The 13,516-nt window shown below is 49.1% G+C and overlaps 1 protein-coding gene across 1 annotated transcript in view; it reads right to left on the reverse strand.

Moving 5' to 3' along the window:
• Positions 1-7,084, reverse strand: part of PLXNB2 (plexin B2) — a 354,483-nt gene extending 347,399 nt beyond the window's left edge. Inside the window, exon 1 of the mRNA XM_077935826.1 lies at positions 6,564-7,084. The gene's annotated coding sequence lies outside the window, so the exon portion shown is untranslated. The remainder of the gene's footprint in view (positions 1-6,563) is intronic.
• Between the last annotated feature and the right edge of the window lie 6,432 nt (positions 7,085-13,516).

Here is a 13,516-nt window from a genome sequence, read left to right on the forward strand (position 1 = left end):
GAAGCTGCATACTGTGCCAGAAAACTGTTTAAATATACACAAACCATAAGGACCAATCAAAGGCCCAACTATTTCTATGAATGTCAACATGGTCAGCCCTTAAATTTTCAGACAAGTCTGCCTGGTATCTTACTTTTTAATGTTTGCCAAGGGTACAGCAGTACTTTTTGTTTGCTGCACTGATGATATACTGAAATCACATAAGCTCCGTAGTACTGAGTTATTGTGGTTCTCTCATACAACAAAGAGAAAATAAAACCAATAGACTGTATGAGGTTTTAGTTCATTGCTTGCTTAATACTGAGCAAAACATGCAACTTAAATAGCATTCGCTTCTTCAGGAACTCTAGATTTTTGTTCATGCCAACCTTCTAATAGAGGGTTGGGCAGATGGTACATTTCGATCTATTAGCAGATCACTGGGTGATTTGCAGTAGATTGGCAAGGTTTTTTGGCTCTCAGTTAGCAAGATAAATAGCCAAAGCCCACCATCCTTTTCTGCAACCCCTAAATGAGGCTGCTGGAATCTCTGTTCCATAGTAACTCAAATGTGGTTGCAAACTCATATATACAGGTTATATATGACACATCATTTTAAATCAGGCTCTGCATTTCACACAAACACTATTTTGCAGCCAGCTCCAGTCAGTGGATCATGAGCTTCTGTTTTTCCTCCTATTATTATCTACTCCATTTCTTAATCACCCTTCATCGGTTAAGATCCCAGGCCTGTTTATAAGCATATACATTAAAACAACAAAACATAATCACCTTAAGACCATAATTAAAAACAATCAATAGAGCAAAAGGACTCCATCAGCTACAGTTAGCCTTAACAAAATCTGTGTATTCTGGAGGGCCTGGATAGCTCAGTTGGTTAGGATGTGGTGCTGATAACACGAAGGTTGCAGGTTCAATCCCCATATGGGACAGCTGCATATTCCTGCATTACAGGGGGGTTGGACTAGATGATCCTCAGGGTCCCTTCCAACTCTACAGTTCTATGATTCTATTCACCTAAGTGAAAGCGTGTGCCTTCAAGCAGTGCCAGCAGTCCAATAGCAATATAGTAAAGAAAAGTAGATCCTGCAGATATGCCCACAACTGTCTTAATGCACACCTGACCAGCACTCAAAGGCGGTGAAGGTCCTGTGTGAGTGTCTGGAAGCGGTTGGAGGATGGATGGTGGCTAACAGATTGAGGTTGAATCCTGACAAGACAGAAGTACTGTTTTTGGGGGACAGGAGGCGGGCAGGTGTGGAGGATTCCCTGGTCCTGATTGGGGTAACTGTGCCCCTGAAGGACCAGGTGCGCAGCCTGGGAATCATTTTGGACTCACAGCTGTCCATGGAGGCACAGGTCAAATCTGTATCCAGGGCAGCTGTTTACCAGCTCCATCTGGTACGTAGGCTGAGACCCTATCTGCCTGCAGACTGTCTCGCCAGAGTGGTACATGCTCTGGTTATCTCCCGCTTGGACTACTGCAATGCGCTCTACGTGGGGCTACCTTTGAAGGTGACCCGGAAACTGCAATTAATCAGAATGCGGCAGCTAGACTGGTGACTGGGACTGGCCGCCGGGACCACATAACACCAGTCCTGAGAGGTCTTCAATGGCTCCCAGTACGTTTCCGAGCACAATTCAAAGTGTTGTTGCTGACCTTTAAAGCCCTAAACGGCCTCGGTCCAGTATATCTGAAGGAGCGTCTCCTCCCCCATCATTCTGCCCGGACACTGAGGTCCAGCTCCGAGGGTCTTCTGGCGGTTCTCTCACTGCGAGAGGCCAAGTTACAGGGAACCAGGCAGAGGGCCTTCTCGGTAGTGGCGCCCGCCCTGTGCAACGCCCTCCCACCAGATGTCAAAGAGAACAACAACTACCAGACTTTTAGAAGACATGTTCAGGGAAGTTTTTTAATATGTGAAATTTTAGTGTATCTTTCATCTTTGTTGGAAGCCGCCCAGAGTGGCTGGGGAAACCCAGCCAGATGGGCGGGGTACAAATAATAAATAATAATAATAATAATAATAATAATAATAATAATAATAATAATAATAATTAAGTTTGTGGCAACTGCTGTGTATCTAGTACTTCCTGGCTGAAGCCAGTGCAAAGCAACGGGCAAATTTCTCAGTTCAATTAAAAGAAACAGAGCAGCTACCCCTAGGTTGAAAGGGGAAGGCTTGCATTGTATTTAGTTGCACTACTTTGGTGTTGCAAAACGCAAGAGCAGAATAACCCTAAGGGCAGCAAAGCACAGGGCAGATTTGATACATAGGATAAAATCCATTAGATTTGGCAACTGTCATTTGTGCCTCTTGATTACACATTCTACATGGGGTTGGTCTTGAAGGACACCCGGGCTTCAACTTGTGCAGGATGCTATTGCCAGGTGTAAAAGGTAAAAAGGTAAAGGACCCATGGACAGTTAAGTCCAGTCAAAGGCGACTATGGGGTTGTGGCGCTGATCTCGCTTTTAGGCCGAGGGAACAGGCATTTGTCCACAGACAGCTTTCCCGGTCATGACTAAACCGCTTCTGGCACAACGGAACACTGTGATGGAAACCAGAGTGCACGGAAACGCTGTTTACCTTCCCGCCACAGCAGTACCTATTTATCTACTTGCACTGGCATGCTTTCAAACTGCTAGGTTGGCAGGAGCTGGGACAGAGCAACAGGAGCTCACCCCGTTACGGGGATTCAAACCACCAACCTTCTGATCAGCAAGCCCTAGAGGCTCAGGGTTTAGACCACAGCGCCACCCATGTGCCAGGTGTGTTAAGTTGCACCTAACCAAATGGTCAATATTTCTTCAGTTCAGTATGCTGTGCACTGATGCCCCATTCAATTCTGACTGACCGTTTAATTTCAATTCAGCTACCTTTAAAACCCTACATCGTTTGGGGGTAAATAACTGAAGGACTGCCTCCCTCCTCACCAAAAAAATATTCTACCTGCTCCAGAAGCCCCTGCCAAATTATGTTCAATGAGACAATGCCAGTTTTACGGAATGCCATTTTTAGGAAAACCTACTATGTGACTCCACAGGTGCCACCTGGCTCATCAGGGAGACCTCTGGGCCTACTTGATCTGGTGTTGTGTTTTTTTTTTGCTTTTTCTGCTAGCTGTTATTTCTTTTCCTGCATGTTTGCTCTATCACTTAGTTCTAAGAGTAACATTTGACGTGAAATAAAATCCATGCCATTCCGTCTTTGGTTATGGTTAACTGAAGCTTCAGAAGAATTTCTGCTGAAAAATAAGTGTCTATAAACCCTCCAATATTTGTTTCTCTGGAATCAACAGCCTGTGTTCCATATTTCTAGATCAACAAGCATATCTATCACTACTCAGTAGTTAGAAAATGATGGCATACTCAGATCTCTCAATCTCACTCTGCAACACAATAATGTTTTTCATCCACCCAACTACACTGAGCCCTCCTGCAGAGCGATAGATATCTGGGATAACAGAGCAATATAACTTAATTGGTGGTGAAGTTGCTGTTAGTCTGACCCCTGCTAGGCCCAAGGAGCTACCAACTTCAGCAAACATTGGAATGGACCGAAATAGATGTCAATAATCGAAAAGTTTAACTCTGTGTAAGTTTCTTGCAACTTTTAGATGAATCAGAGTGACAGACAACATGAAGTGTTGACATCTTGGGTGTTAAGGACCTGATAAGTATATCATGTTTTACCTTATTAAGAAGTAAGATAGCAACACATGCCAAAGCAGATGTGGAAACACAGCATTACTTAATTGTTTTGAAGAATATACTGGAATGAGCAACGGCATGCCTAAAAATGTGGGTTCCCAGTTACATTTTGCCTTAGTTAGGAATTATGATCATCTACATATTACTTCCTCTAATATTTCAAATGCCTCTAATTTATTGCTTTGTCAATGAAACTACAATGCTACTTTTAAACAGTATTGTTTTCTAAGTACTTTATCTCAGTATGGTGTTTTCCTTTATGTTGCCATTTCTTTCCTCTTCAACATTTGTAACATTGTTTTCTTTACGGAGATAATATTTTCAGATTTAAACATTGTGTATCAATAAACCAAGTGCTTCATTTCAGTTACTATTCTGTAACTGTATACTATCACTGGATACAACTTAAACTCTCTAACTCACGGGTTGCTAAAGTGCAAATTCAAACCCAGATTAGATCACAAGAAACTAAGGTCATCAACTATAAATCCATTCTATATCTTTCTCCATGTAGTCCTTGGGTTGTTGTTTTTTTGCACAGAGATGCAGATGATCCCATAACCAGTTACTGTTTAGTATTCTAAATCCTGGGTTTCTTGTCCTCTTCCCTCCTCCAAAAAGCCTGTAACTCACCAACACATTGTCCCATTATTGTCCAGGTAAGAAGTCAAAACCCCACTTCGCAGCCAATGCTCACCATCCTCTCTCCATTATCAGAGCCCTACCTCTCCCTTCTCCTTATGCTGGATTTGTTGGGCCAGTGTATCAACATTCACCATTTTTTACCCACTCACTAAATTTCTCCTTTCTTCTACATCACAGCATGTAGCCAAGCCACTAGCTAGCTTCTTTGGGGAAGCTGGTGCCACTGTGCACATTCTGAATTAGGAAATATACCAGGGTAAAAAAACTATTCTGGGGCAAGGAGGAAGCATCTATGAAAAAGAAACACTCAAAGATTTTTTAAAAATGGAACAAAACAAGAGCTGACAGTTGTAATCCTCTGTATTATTCAGGGAGGAGGAGGAAGCACCTATAAATAGGAAGCTCGTAAAGATAAAAAATGAAGCAAAACACGAGGTTACAGTTGTAATCCTTGGGAGGGAATCAGAGAGGGGAGAATGAGCTCAGGAGGACATACTTTTCAGTAAACATGTCTATGGCTGGCATGCACACATGCAACTAGGTTCTGGTATATAAACATCCTACATACCTAAACACTGCAGAATACTGGCTTGTGTTACTGCAACAATGTTCTCTCAGTGTCCTCCAAGACAGAGAGAACGGTTCTTTTTTTTACCAAAATGCAAGCAGACATCAGGTTCTCTTTTACCAGAATGCATGCAAACATCAAGCTCTCTCCAACTGTACATTCTAGGTTGTAGCAAAAGACACACAAAATGTTCTGCATAGGACCAGATACAACAGGTGAGCACTGGTTAGCATAGGTTAGGAGTCTTTCCTTTGGTGGCGTGTAACTAAAAACAGCCTCATCCCCTCGCCAGCTGAACTTCAAAGATGGAGAGACATTAAAGAGAGAGTCTTTCTATCCTGCTAGATTTAAAAATGACAAGTGAATCTTAGTCCACTATCTCAGAGAGTCATACTTGTGTGTGTGGTCCTTTTGGGTGTGTGTCCTGTATTCCAGTTTATAAATCGAGAAAGAGATGAGCCAGGCATCTTATTGCGCACAGAAACTGGAAAGGCCAGAGTGTCATGCGTGTGAACGGACAGTCTCACTGGGATCATAGTCCCCAAAGACAATGCTGTGCAGCTCCAAAGCAAATAAACCGGAGTGAGTCACAAAACACGCAAAGAGCAAAAGTGTGTGCCTGCAGTCGGCAAAGAGCTGCTTTATGAAAGTTTCGAGCCATTTCTGCCCCTGAAAAGACGAAACTGGACCTGCCTTCAAACCCCCCCCCCCCCAAATCAAGATCTGAAACAGAGACAAGGGGTCTCAAGAGCCAAGGGTCAAAAATTGTCACTGAAGCCACCAATGCCTAGCCACACGCAGCCGAACAAGAATGAATGGGATGTGAGTGAATGGGTTTTAATTATGTGAATGGTGGAGCGGCGATTACGAAACTCCCGAGGATAATAACGCACTCTAAAATCCAGCTCGGTGTTCCAGAAGCCTGGTGCTAAAAGGGAAGGCGGAGAAATCGCTCGCACATTCACTCAGACTCTGAATAAGATGGTCTCTTTTTTTCTTTCCCCTAACACCTTTGGCAGGGATCTAAAAAGCTTCCTCTCCCTGATCATGTTAAAAAAAAGGTTTACAAACGCAATCGGATCGAAAAGCAGCCATCGCAGCTCACCCACCAGCAGCTAGTCCTTGGGAAAGTTTCACATTTCGCAAAAGCCTCGCAGCGCTATCAAAGTCCACAGCCACATCGTTGAGCGGAAAGAGCCCAGGCTTTGCTCTTAATGGGAACCATCTGCTGCTCGAACAAGGCAGGACGAGCAATTATGGGTTTTTTTGGAAAAGAAAGAAGAGGCAGCAGCAGTTAACTCGAATTAAACCCGCCAGGGCAATGAGGTCCACTTTCCTCCTTCCTCCCGGGCCTCATCGCAGCTCGGCCGGCTGCTTCCAGGCGGGATCGGCTCGGGCAACTTCCTCGACGCGCCGAAAGAGCCACCGAAGTGGCGGCCGCCCAGGGAAGGGAAGAAGCAGCGACAAGGGGAAGGAAGAGTGGAGGGGGGGGGAGCTCCCCGAGAGGTTGCCTGGCTTACTGGCTCAGCAAATCAGCATTCCCCGGGAGGGGTTTCGAGGCTTTCAACAGGTGGAGCCGCCCCTTCGCCAACAGGGTGAGCTCTCGTGAGGAGGCGGGGGGGGGGGCGCGAAACTTACCCAAGTTGGAAGGCGGCAGGCGAAGGAGAAGACGCTGCTGGTCTGTGGTGGTGGTAGCGGCGGCGCCTTTGTGCTGCTGCCTCCGCCGCCTCCGCCGCTCCCTCTCTCCCCAAGTGGCCGCGCCTCAGCCCAGCAGCCCCCGGAGGCAGCGCGCACGACCCGCAGCAGCCAGCGGCGGGGCCGGCGGGCTGCTGCCCATATTCTGAGGGGAAAGGAAGGAGGGCGGAGGCGCCGCCTCAGCAGCAGCCTCCACAAATCAGCGCGGGAGCCTCGGCGGCGGCAGCGGCGGCAAGCAGCTTCCCGAGCCGAGGAAAGGCGGAGAAGGAGCTGAGGGGAAAAGCACCACTACTACTACTACTACTCCTCCGCCGCCACAGAGAGCCGGAGCGCATCACATGACGCGCCTCAGCGCCCGCCTCTCTCGCGCTCCTGGCCGGGCAAAAGCGGCGCGGACGAGACACACCTGTGGGCGCCGCACATATCCGTCGCCAGCACAAAGCCAGACAGGAAACTGGGAGGAGGAGGAGGAGGAGGAGGAGGGAAAGAAGAATAAATGCAGGGCAGGGAACCAGTCCGGGGAGGAGAGAGAGGCTCTCGGCCCGCCCTCCAGCCCGCCGCCGCCGCCGCCCGCCCTCGCCTGCTTTCCCCCCTCAGTGCGCGCGAAGGAGGGAAGCCTCCCGCGCGCTCTTGGCGAGGGGGTCTCTCTCTCCGACGCGCCTCTCCGCGTTGTTTGCTTCTCCGGCAGCCGCTCAGGCTTCCCGGGGAGCGGAGGGGGATTGGCTTGCTGACGTGATGGGGAGGGAAGGGGGGGGGGGACGCGGGGCGAGCTTCGGGCGGCGGTCGCCACGGCTCGGCTCCGGCTCCACGTTCCGGGACCTTGGAGGCGCAGCGCAGCAGCGGGGATTGCATCTCCCATCGTGCCTTAGACCTGAGCGCGCGCTCTCTCTCTCCACATGTAAGCTAGGGAAAGTGTCTCTGAGCATGTGCAGAGAAGTTTTTCTTTGAGGAATCGCTGTAGGCAGCGAAATCATACCCTTCGACATTTCATAGTTGAAAATAGGGACGCCGTAGGGACATCAAGGTTACTAATACAGTGGTACCTCTAGATACGAACGGGATCTGTTCTGGAGCCCGTTCGCATCTAGAAGCAAACGTAACTAGCGACAGCACGTCTGCGCGCGCATGCACGCGTCGCTTTTCGTCGATTCTGCGTATGCGCGTGACGTCATTTTGAGCGCAAATGGCAAAACCCGGAAGTAACGTGCTCCGTTACTTCCAGGTTGCCGCGGAGCGCAACTCGAACACACTCAACTTGAAGCGTATTCAACCCGAGGTATGACTGTACAGTGGTACCTCTGGTTGCGAATGGGATCTGTTCCGGAGGCCCGTTTGCAACCTGAACAGAACACAACCCGCATCTGCGTGGGTCACAATTCGCCACTTCTGCACATGTGTGTGGTATCATTTTGTGCGTCTGCGCACGCGCAAGCAGCGAAACCTGGAAGTAACCCATTCCGTTACTTCCGGGTTGCCGTGGGACACAACCTGAAGAAACGCAACCTGAAGCAAACGTAACATGAGGTATGACTGTAATAACTTTACGGACGTGGATGGTGCTGTGGTCTAGACCACTGAGCCCCTTGGGCTTGCCGATCAGAAGGTTGGCAGCTCGAATCCCTGCAATGGGGTCAGCTCCCATTGCTCTGTCCCAGCTTCTGCCAACCTAGCAGTTCGAAAGCACGCCAGTGCAAGTAGATAAATAGGTACCACTGCGGCGGGAAGGTAAATGGTGTTTCTGTGTGCTCTGGTTTCACAGGATTCTGTTGCACCAGAAGCTGTTTAGTCATGCTGGCCACAGGACCCGAAAGCTGCCTGTGGACAAACGCCGGCTCCCTAGGCCTGAAAGCGAGATGAGTGCCACAATCCCATAGTCACTGGACTTAACCATCCAGGAGTCCTTTACCTTTACCTTACCTTAATAATAACTTTGCTATTTATACCCTGCACATCTGACTGGGTTGCTCCAGCCAATCTGGGAGGCTTTGCATCATTTCTAAAAGCATAATAAAACATTTTAAAAACTTCCCTATACAGGGCTGCCTTCAGATGTGTTCTAAACGTTGTATAGTTACTACTCTTGGCTCAGGAGTCGCATATATCCATACCCTCAAACTTTTCTCCAAGGAAAAGTGGGACATTCCGGGATCAAATCAGAAACCAGGATGACTTCTGTAAATCCAGGACTGTCCCTGGAAAATAGGGACACTTGGAGGGTCTGTGAAATGTATCTCGTTTTGAATTTGCTAAGGGCTTCTGAGTGGGACATATGAGGGTGAAGAAACCAGAGAGGATGACTGGGAGATTCTTGTCCCACTGAATAGGGGTTTGAATCCTGGTTTGCAAAGTACACTGTACAAATACACTTCCCTGGCTTAGCATAAACCTTGTCTGTTAAGCAATCCTGCACCCTTTCAAAAGGCTCCAAACAAGCCTTTTATTTCTGTGGTTTTCAAAATGGCCCCCATTAGTATGAATCACCACAGATCCTTTTATGACACCGTCCACTGAAATGTAAGCTGAGCTATATGACGCAAACCTGAAGCCTTTCGCTTCGGAAGTAAGACTTACTTCTGAGCAAACGTGTTAAGGGACAGGTTACAGATCCCTGAACACAAATATTGATGCGTTTGCAATGGGAAAAGAGGACCATTAGTTTTAGTCTTGGGTGTGTGGAACAGAGTAAGCCCTAGGAAGCTGTGCAGGTACCTTTCCCCTCAGATAACTTTGAAATCTGGAAGCAAGTCTTCCAACTTTACAACTGTATGATTCCAAGTCTTGTGGTCTAATGAGCACTTACTTGGAAACAAGTCCCAGTGAATTAAGAGGCAGTTATTTCCAAGTGTGCATAGTATTGAACTATCAAACGGTTGCAGCTTTACTTTTTTTTAACGTCTGTTTAATGTAGGTACACATTTCATGGGCAGAGTACCTATTTTCTCAACTATGGGTGGAGGTTGCTAGGCTGTAATCATAATACTTAGATAGCAAATGTAGCACATTTCAAGTGTTCAGGCTACTTCCCATACACCAGTTCCTTAATTCATACTACAGCCCTCTTAATTCTAGGTCATACATTAAACCAATTCTGCCAATTGGGGGAAGGAGGTGGGGGCTGGGAAGCTGGCAAAACCAGCTTGCTTAAGGCCTCCTGGTGACTTTGTGGTTGGCGAGGAGATTGCAGCTCACAAAATAGCTCCTGCATTACATCAGCATTAATGCAGTTTGACTTGCCAATTGCCTCTCTTGCCCCTACAAGTCAATGCTGCCTGCAACATATACCAAAAGAGAAGCGGTGAATCAAGTACCCTAATGAAGAGCAGAGACTGATGTGATTGGTATGAAGGACGCCAACATGAAAGGCAGTCAAAGCTCAGCTATCTGGCGGTTCCCAGGGTGAGGGAACTGGTAGGGCCCAGGGAGCCATAAATCCCGGTTATATGTAGCTCCATCAGGTATGCCGGCTGAGACCTTACCTGCCCACAGACTGTCTCGCCAGAGTGGTCCATGATGCTCTGGTTATCTCCCGCTTGGGAGTACTGCAATGCGCTCTACTTGGGGTTACCTTTGAAGGCGACCCGGGAACTACAGCTTATCCAGAATGCGTCAGCTAGACTGGTGACTGGCTGCCGAGACCATATAACACCGGTTCTGAAATAGCTACATTGGCTCCCAGCACGTTTCCAAGCACAATTCAAAGTGTTGGCGCTGACCTTTAAAGCCCTAAATGGCCTCGGCCCAGTATACCTGAAGGAGCATCTCCACCCCCATCATTCTGCCCAGACACAGAGGTCCAGCGCCGAGGGCCTTCTGGCAGTTCCCTCATTGCGAAAAGTGAGGTTACAGGGAACCAGGCAGAGGGCCTTCTCAGTAACGGCACCTACCCTGTAGAAAGCCCTCCCATCAGATGTCAAGGAACTAAACAACTATCTGACTTTTAGAAGACATCTTAACGCAACCCTCTTTGGGGAAGTTTTTAACGTTTGATGTTTTATTGTGTTTTTAATATTGTGTTGGGAGCAGCCAGATGGGTGCAGTATAAATAATAAATTGTTGTTGTTATTATTATTATTATTACTACTATTATTATTATTAGGCAGGTGACATAAACATGGTTTCCCTTACTGTAATCCCATAGCAGGAAATGGCTAAAAGGAATAGCCAAATCCGTTAGCATGGGGAGATTGGAATAATAGGTAAAAGGTAAAGGTACCCCTGCCCGTAGGGGCCAGTCTTGACAGACTCTAGGGTTGTGTGCTCACCTCACACTATAGGACGGGAGCCAGCGCTGTCCGCAGACACTTCCGGGTCACGTGGCCAGCGTGACAAGCTGCATCTGGCGAGCCAGCGCAGCACACGGAAACGCCGTTTACCTTCCCGCTGGTAAGCAGTCCCTATTTATCTACTTGCACCCGGAGGTGCTTTCGAACTGCTAGGTTGGCAGGCGCTGGGACCGAGCAGCAGGAGCGCACCCTGCCACGGGGATTCGAACCGCCGACCTGACAATCGGCAAGTCCTAGGCGCTGAGGTTTTACCCACAGTGCCACCCGCGTCCACGGAATAATAGGAGGAGGAAGTAAACAGACTCAGGGTGGTGGGGAGAGCAGAAGGGCAACTGGAGAGGCAAAATGGCCATAGGAAACCAAGGATATATTATTGAAATTGCCTTAAGCAATGTCCCTCTGGACTGGTACTGCCCACTCTGACTGGCAGTGGCTCTCCAGGGTCTTTCCAAGAAGACAACAGTTCTCAACACTGGAGTTGAGGACTTCCTAAAAGGCTACACCTTTCTTCTGCTTCAGAGACCTTTTTTCTGCTGTCATCCCCTTTGCCCAACCTGCGCTTTCCTATTCCACCACCCGCCCAGGGGTGCCAACTTAAATAAAATATTGGGGAGGGGGAGAGATAGATATGCCCCGCCCCGCATAATCGATCACAAGACGATGGAATGGCAATGCCTCTGAACCTGGTGTGGGGCAGGGGCTCAAATATTTTATTGGGGGTGGGGAAGAAGGGATTTCTGCCCCGGGCCACACTCCTTTAGGATCCCGCGTGTGAGGAGCTGGGTGCGGTCTGGCACACCAGCAACCTCCTGCTCGGGGTTTAACGCGAGGCGTCCACCCGGTTGTGGCGACGGGGCTTGGCCAAGAAGCGCACGGGTTACAACAGACGATATTAAAAATAATAATAAGAGGCGTCGTCGGAGGCGCTCCTTCTTCCTCTCTCTCTCTCTCCCTGGCTCCCCACCCTACTCCCGCCGCGTCCAGCCCAGGCCAGGAGGCACCGAAACCCGTCACTGTTCCCACGCCCCGCCTGGCCACAAGCTCTGCTGGGGATCGATGGAGCGCCGGGAGTCTAGAAGCCCCGTTCCCAGCAATAGCAGCCTCTTCGCCGGGCTTTTTGCCTATGGGAAGAACGTCTGATTCTCCTTCCTGTCCCTTATGGGCGGGGAGAAGAAGACGGAGGAGAAGAAGAAGGGAAAGTGGTTCCAGAGAGGGAAACGCCACTCCCCCGCGTTCCTCGCTTCCTCTCTGACGCGCCCCCGCGCGATCGCCCCGCTGTGGGTGCCGCAGCTGTTCTCCGGGTGGGCGCGCAGCTCTCTCCTTCGTCCTCAAACATCTGCCGGCGCTGCGGGAGGCGGAAGGAAGACCTCCCGGCTCCGCCACCGGCCTCACCCCGTAGGGGGCTGGGAGGTATCAAAAACAGGATCACCTTCCTGCTGTTTCGTCGCAGCCTTTTGGCGAGCCTACCTAGCGCGCGTTTAAGAGGGTTGGAAAGGCGAAACCGCTGGGAGCGACTCTTCCCCAGCCAAGCGGAGTGTCTAGTTGCTGAGCTGAGATCTGGTGGCATCGTCAATCCGAGGGGATCGGGCCGCCCTGGGAGAAAAGGGGATTATCTTGGGGACAAAACCCTTAAGATGTGTCCCAGGAGGGAGAAAGGGACAGGTTGCAAGCTACCTCCCTATTATCCTCATTCCTGTAAGTTGTTGGTCTAGAGGTAGGCGCAGCTCGTGATTTAAGCCAGGGGTTGGGAACCTGTAGGGTTAAACCACAGAGCCTAGGACTTGCTGATCAGAAGGTCGGCGGTTCGAATCCCTGCGACGGGGTGAGCTCCTATTGCTTGGTCCCTGCTCCTGCCAACCTAGCAGTTTGAAAGCATGTCAAAGTGCAAGTAGATAAATAGGTACCACTCTGGCGGGAAGGTAAACGGCGCTTCTGTGCGCTGCTCTGGTTTGCCAGAAGCAGCTTAGTCATGCTGGCCACATGACCCGGAAGCTGTCTGATGACAAACTCTGGCTCCTTCGGCCAATAAAGCGAGATGAGCGCCGCAACCCCAGAGTCAGCCACGACTGGACCTAATGGTCAGGGGTCCCTTTACCTTTACCTTTTGGGAACCTGTGGCTCTCCAGGTGTTCAATGGACTCCAACTCCCATCAGCCTTAGCCAGTATAATGTAGCCCAGGAAAAAAACAAAACCAAAACAACTCTCCCTTTCTCTGGAGAGCCTGGATTAAGCTCTGTGGGTTGTTTTCCTTTCTCATACACTGGACCTAGTGGGCCCTTTTTGTCCAAGCTAAACCACCTGTAGCATTGGAATCTCCCATGAACATTGTGATCTGCGATCACCTCGCAGTCGCTTTCTGATTAAGATGCTCCTGTCCTGCCTTCTTGTGCCAGAGCACCCCAAGGCATCTCGCAATCAGATTGGGCGGGTGAATCAATCAAAGCATCACATAGTAAAACACTAATTGAGCACACAAATAAAAACATACCGGCAGCAGATACATTGTTGGTGCTCTCTCTCTCTCTGTGTGTGTGTGTGTGTGTTCCCTTCCTGGATGCAGCAAGGGAAGAAATAGTTAGCGCTCCTCATGCACTGAGACCTTATCTTGCCCC

The sequence above is a fragment of the Podarcis muralis genome, chromosome 10 (genome assembly GCF_964188315.1).
Source record: "Podarcis muralis chromosome 10, rPodMur119.hap1.1, whole genome shotgun sequence".
Classification (NCBI taxonomy): domain Eukaryota; kingdom Metazoa; phylum Chordata; class Lepidosauria; order Squamata; family Lacertidae; genus Podarcis; species Podarcis muralis.